A 6910-nucleotide genomic window follows, 5' to 3' on the forward strand; every position below is an offset into this window, starting at 1 on the left:
GCACAAGAAAATGAAAGGAATAATCCCGCGCACGCAGTAGGCCGTTCACAACTAATTAAGCCCAAAAGCCCAATTATTATGGCTTAATTTCAATTCTTTTATTACTGGTCCAAACAAATTACAAATGCCGAGAAGTAGTTAATCTCGAACATAATTCTAATCCTAACTTGATGATCTTGTATATCATGTATATATAAAGGGAACATATTAGGTGCAAATCAACCCCTTCGTGCAAACTATAGAAACTCCAATCTGAGCTATCGGATCAGCATCCAAAAGGAGGGGCACAGGGGGTGGGAGGAGGAATATGTAAAAATGTGATTATTCAATCCAAGAGCGGATTTAGATTGTAAAATTACCCAATCCTCTATGCCCGTTGGATGTTGATTTGATGATCCAGATTGAAGTTTTTATAATTTGTACAAAAAGATTGGTTTGCACCTATATTTAAAAGCCGGGAAGTAAATCTGAAATATTACACGTGACAGCAGCTTCATTCGGCTCAGCTGGCGATGGCGCACGGCGGCAGCGGCGTCCCACACAGGCACTTGTGCTTGTACGCCGCCGCCTTGAACTGCACCATGTGCCCGCCGGTGGGTATCTCCCCGCAGAGCTGGTTGTAGCTGAGGTCCAGCACGGCCACCTTCGACTCCCGCAGCGACGCCGGCACGCCGCCGTAGATCCGGTTGTGGCTGAGGTTTAGGAACAGCAGCTGCTGGGGCATCTCCACGCCGGTCAGGTTGAACCGGAACTTGTTCCCGGACAGGTCGATGGCCCCGCTCACCGTCTTGCGCCGCCCGAAGAGGAACGACGCGTCCCCGGTGAGCTTGTTGTTGGCCACCGTGAACTCCATCTAGTGCCTCTCCAGCGCGTACGTCCAGGGCACGGGCCCGGACAGCCGGTTGCCGTCCAGCATCAGGCCCAGCGGCCGGCCGGGCGTGCCGCCGCGCACCAGCAGCGACGGGATGGGCCCCTCGAGGTCGTTGTGCGCAGCGTCGAAGAAGGTCAGGTACGGCAGCCGCCGCAGCGACCTGGGGATGGTGCCGTTGAGCCTGCTCCGGAGGAAGCTGACGGAGGTGAAGTTGGTGCGGGAGAGGGACGCCGGGATGGGGCCCGAGACGGAGGTGACCATGAGGTTGAAGATGGAGAGGTGCGCGAGGTTGCCGAACGAGTCCGGGATGGGGCCGTGCAGGCCCGGCATGTTCTCGATGCTGAGGGTCTCGAGCTGGTCGAGCTCGCCGATGGCCGGTGGGAGCGTGGACGTGATGTCGAGGCTCTGGAGTAAGAGCTTGGTGAAAGTGATCGGGTGCTCTAGCCTAAGAGGGGGAGGGGGTGAATTATGCTCTAATAAAAACTTAGACCTATGGCTCCAACTAGTTTGCACAAAACTTAAACTAAAACATGCTATCAAAATGTGCAACTAGGTTGTTCTAGTGTAAAACCCCTATCCCAAAAGAGTTTAGCAACCTATAGCCTTTCCTATCAAGAAACTATTCTATGAAAGTAAAGGCATACAAATTACTAGAATGAAATGCGGAAGCTTAAAGAGCGGGATAGGAGATAGCAAACTCTTGACGCGGGTGTTTATCCCGTGGTTCGGTTAGCCACAAAGGCACACCTACATCCACGTTGTTGTAGCACTCACTAAGAGTATTGCTACTCGGCCACCAAGTCTCTTCCGTGAACACAATCACGGTCACCTTGGCCCCGGGTTCCACTAAGGAGCTTCTCCACAAAGGATGGGGGTCTCCACGTCCCCCGCACAAAGGTGTCGTCGCCGCTCCACACCAAGTCGGAGGGTCGATGACGTTGCCGGCGAGCTCCACGCTCCAAGGTGCCGGCGCACCAAGCTCTTGTTTTGGTTCACTAATGAACCACAGCACAAAGGCTCTAAGCCTTGCAAACTCACTCACTAAGAGCTAATCCTTTACACAACACTCTCAAAGTGTGCTAAGGGCTAAGGATATGATCTTGATGCTTTTGTATGGCTTGGAGATGTTCTTGGGTGTGTGTGGGATGTCCAGCAACTCCAGCACCCTTCAAATGGCCGGGGTGAGGCGTATATATAGCCCACCAAGTCTTGTAGCCGTTGCTCCAACGGTTAGCTGAAAAACTGCGTACCACCGGAAGAACCGATGCCTCTTGGCAGGGTAGCGTCGGTTCATCCGGTCACTCATAACACGAAGTAGCCGTTGGACTCCTGATGGCTGACGCAGATACCACCGGTTGAACCGATGCTTTGCACCGATGCCTCACCGGTTCAACCGGTGCAGAAGGAATCTTCTCCTTCACGCTGACGTCATTACACCGGTGGTATGCACCGATGCCCCATCGGTTGAACCGGTGCTGAAGACACTTCTCCTGGGCACCTGACATCGTCTCTGGTACAAAGGACGGCCAATGCACCGATGCCCCTTTTTGACCCGTCGGTTCAACCGGTGCTTATAGGCTGACTTGGCTTCGACTCCCTTCTGCACCAAAGTACCATGGCGTCGGTTCTTCCGACTACCATCGGATGCTCCGATGCCCATGGCGTCGGTTCTTCCGGTGCTACTGACCGAAGAGCTTTCAGGGCGCTGCCCTGAGACCCGCGAGGGGCGGCTCCCCCTCGACCCCCGTCCGCTAACCGGGTAGCGGAACCCCCGTAGGGGCTGCCCTTCGGGCCTTGCTACGCCTATTTCCTCTTTCTCTTTGTCATCACTTGAACCTAAAAGCCTGAGAATGATCATCTTAACAATCATATTAGTCCAAGTGTTGTGTTGTCATCCGATCACCAAAATTACTCGAAATGGCATAAATGGTGCCATGTTCGTTACACTTGGTCACGCGACCCTGCTCGTTGCAGGCCGCCGGCGGGGCGCAGGCCGTGCCGCCGGGCCGCCAGCCCGACAGCGCGGCCCGGTTGCCAAACTGCTCCCTGATCTTGATAAGCGCCGGGAGGTCTCGGTTGGACTGGGACTGAGAGAACGACCTGGTGATCAGTTGGAAAGATAGCAGCAGGAGGACAGTGTGGCTGGCCATGGTGATTGGTGAAGTAGTACTTGGTGTTGCATTGATCTCCTTCCTAATAGACCCAACGGCCTACTAGGCCTTTAATCCGCGCCCTGATCAGGGGCACCCAACTCTTAATGGTTGGTGGGCCTCCGCTGTACAGCGCCAAATAAAAGGGGTGAGGGGTCGAGGCACTCGGTACGAGGTTCACCGCGCCGCCAGCACCCTCACCCACATTCTCTAAACCCTAGCCGATCTGGAGGGGGCGCTGGAGCAGCGGGAAGTCTCACCGCCGCCGCCGTCGACCCTAGTCTGGCGCCGTTGGCGCCGTCATCCATGACATCGCCACCACGACCGTGAAGCCGCTGCATCGCTCGCCGCTGCCCTAGAGCAGATCTTCATCAGCGAACCAGTGATGGCCGCTTCAAGCTCCGCCGGTAGTGATGGTCTCTACCTCTCCCTTCCTGCGTACTCTATGTTCTAGATCTAGGACCCATTTGTACTCATGAAAAGGAAAGAGAAAGGAAATACCCACTCGAGTCGATCCTAGAAGTCTAACAATGGTATCAGTCGCCTACACGTGTCGATCGAGGTCGGAAAAGAAAGATTCAAGTGCGAATCGGAACAAAAGTCAAAGAAAAGCTAATCGATTTCGAATCGAACATAAATGGATCAAACCCTAACCCTAGAAGGGGACGCATGACTTACCTCGTCCATGTGCCACCACTGACCGCCGATGCGCGGGACAGGAATGCGCTGCCGCTCACCGGAGCGCGGCACAGGGAGCTGCCGCTCGCCGCCGGGATGCCAGGACGCACGCGTGCGAGCTCGGAAGCCGAGCGTCGTCAACGGCGAGCTCGACGGCGGTGTGCTCACCCACTGGTGGGCGCGCGCGCCGGCGAGCAAGCCGCGGCGGCGCCGTCCAGTCACCTCCTCCGTGGCTGCCATGGCCGTCGCTCTCACTCTGGCCGCCGCCGCTCGAGTAGTAGAGAGAGAAGGGGAGGAAAGGAAATGGATTAGGGTTTCCGGGGAAATCAGCAGGATGGGGTTTTTGTTTTGCCGGAATCAAAGCGGAGCCGTCGGATCGCATCCGACGGCAGGCGGCGGCCGGACGGCTCTCGGGCCAGATGTGGCCCAAGAGGGAGTCGAGCGCGGGCCAAATTTACGACCCAGGCCCACGCTGCGGCCTGGGCACGGGGGGAACGCCACGCGCTCGCGGACCGCGGGCCGCATTTCCGGCTGGGCCGGCTCAACAGTGTTCATTTTCAAGTTTTTCTATTTTTAGAAGCATTTTTTATAGAATTTTGAATGGATTCCGTTATAATTTGATCTCTATTCATATTTGCACCAACATGTATATTGTTTAGAGATGAAAGTTCATAGTTTTGCTTCTGAAAATAGAAAATCCTACATGTTTCCACTGCAAAGTTTATATGGTTGCTTTTTACTTTAATTCAAACCAACGAGACAATTAAAGTTTAAGAGCATGGTTAAAAGGTTATTTTCAGCATTATGGTATTGTTATTTTTCTGACCAATGTTGTTAATTACAATACTGTAATTTCATAATTCTTTTGCATTTATTTCTATTTCTGCCCAACGGTGATATAGACTTAATTACATAAATAGTTGTATGTTCTATTTTTGACCAACGTTGGAATTATTACATGCAATTATTGTTATTATGTTCTCACTATTTTTTGAAATTTTCAGCGGGGATGAACTTGATGGGATTCATCAATCACATCCCGACCCTAAAAGGAGACACTATGGCGAATGGGTCAAGAAGGTTGATCTTGCTTTCGTCTGTAGAGAGGTGGATGAGATAATCACCACTCCAAAGCCCACTGAGCCACCGGCTCCAGTGAGAGGGGAATCTGACACTGATGTTGAGTGGCAGAAAAAGAAAAGGGACTATGCTCCCTTAAAGATGGTTTATGATCTCAAAAAGACAAAGTGGAACAATGCCAACAAGAAATGTGTGGCAGTGATAAAGAACACAATTGATCCTAACATTTTGGGTTCAATTGGAGAGTGTGATTCTGCTGTAGAGTACCTTGAAAAGATAAAGAACCAGTTTACTGGTTCTTCAAAGACTTATGCCACACAGATCATAGAGCAGTTGGTCACAAAGAGGTACTATGGCAATGCCGGTACTATAAGAGATCATATCATGGGGATGTGTTCCTTGAACTCCAAGCTCAAACCAATGGACTTGGATCTCAAGGAAGAGTTTATGGTGCACCTGGTGTTCGCCTCTCTGCCAAAAGAGTTTGCAACGTTCGTTGTAAACTATAACTCACAGCCAGAGAAGTGGAACATGGAAAAGGCAATTGGCATGTGTGCCCAAGAGAAAGATAGACTCAAGAAATAGAATGGTGTGTCTATCAATTTTGTGCATAATAACAAGAAAAGGCCCTTCCATGCTGCTTCTTCCCCTAAGGCAAAAGATAAAGCTCCCATGTCATATCAGCATCAACAGCAGCGTCCTCCAGCAGGCAAGAATGAGTGCCACTACTTTCACAAGGAGGGACATTATAAGCAAGATTGTCCCAGCTACCTGAAAATGATAATGGCAAAGAATGGTAAGAATGTTATTTCATTTGTAAATGAATCTCTGTATATAAATTTTCTAAATCTACTTGGTGGATTGACTCTGGTGCAACTATGCATATTGCAAATTCTTTACAGGGGTTCTGTTCGACAAGGACTACGCTAAGAAGCGAAAGACACATTAAAGTCGCGAACGGAGTACAAGCAGATGTGGAAGCTATTGGCGATGTCTCCCTCGAGCTAGTTAATGGTTTCATGCTTGTATTAAAAGATGTTTTATTTGTTCCTTTGCTTCAGAGAAACTTGATCAGTGTATCACACTTAGACACAGATGGTTTTGGTTGTCATTTTGTGAATGGCAAATGTGAACTATGGTTTGATAATAATTGTATTGGTGATGCTTTCCTTTACCATGATCTTTATTTATTATCTATGCGTGATAAAGTGTATTCTGTATGTGATGTGAATGTGAATGAATTCTTGTCAGAGAAAGAAATAAAGAAAAGAAAGAGAACACAAGATACTTCATCGAAATTATGGCACTGTCGTTTAGGCCATATTTCGAGGGGGGAATTGAAAGTTTAGTGAAGAGTGAAATTCTTCCTCAGCTAGAGTTCTCTGATCTTGAACAATGCGTTGAATGTATTAAAGGAAAATTTGTAAAGCAAATTAAAAAGGGTGTCAAACGAAGTGCAGTAACATTAGAAATAATCCACACTGATATATGTGGCCCGTTTCCTGTGAAAAGTGTGGATGGCTATGATTCGTTCATAACATTCACAGACGATTACTCCCGCTATGGTTACATTTATCCAATTAAAGAAAGATCTGAGGCATTAGATAAATTTAAAATATTCAAAGCTGAGGTTGAAAATCAGCTTGACAAAAGAATTAAAATAGTAAGGTCAGACCGTGGAGGGGAGTACTACGGTCGACATACCCCTTATGGACAAGTTCCTGGACCTTTTGCAAGGTTTTTATAGGAAAATGGTATAGTTGCCCAATATTCCACACCGGGGGAGCCTCAGCAAAATGGAGTAGCTGAAAGGCGCAACCGTACACTGATGGATATGGTGCGCAGTATGATGAGTTATTCCACACTGCCATTGAGTCTGTGGATGGAGGCGTTAAAAACCGCCATCTATATTCTCAACAGAGTGCCAAGCAAATCGGTGCCCAAAACACTGTATAAGCTATGGACAGGAAGAGAACCCTCACTGACTCACCTGCGGGTCTGGGGGATCCTAGCTGAGGCTAAAGTGTTTAATCCAAGTATTGGAAAACTGGATCCCAAAACTGTAAGCTGCCATTTTATCGGCTATCCTGAAAAGTCAAAAGGTTTTCGTTTCTACTGTCCAGACAGACAT

General features: G+C 49.4%; 1 pseudogene; it reads right to left on the reverse strand.

Annotated features, from left to right (window-relative positions):
- Window positions 1-502: 502 nt before the first annotated feature.
- Window positions 503-3939, reverse strand: LOC120640192 (annotated as a pseudogene).
- Between the last annotated feature and the right edge of the window lie 2971 nt (window positions 3940-6910).

The sequence above is a fragment of the Panicum virgatum genome, chromosome 7K (assembly GCF_016808335.1).
Source record: "Panicum virgatum strain AP13 chromosome 7K, P.virgatum_v5, whole genome shotgun sequence".
Lineage (NCBI taxonomy): Eukaryota > Viridiplantae > Streptophyta > Magnoliopsida > Poales > Poaceae > Panicum > Panicum virgatum.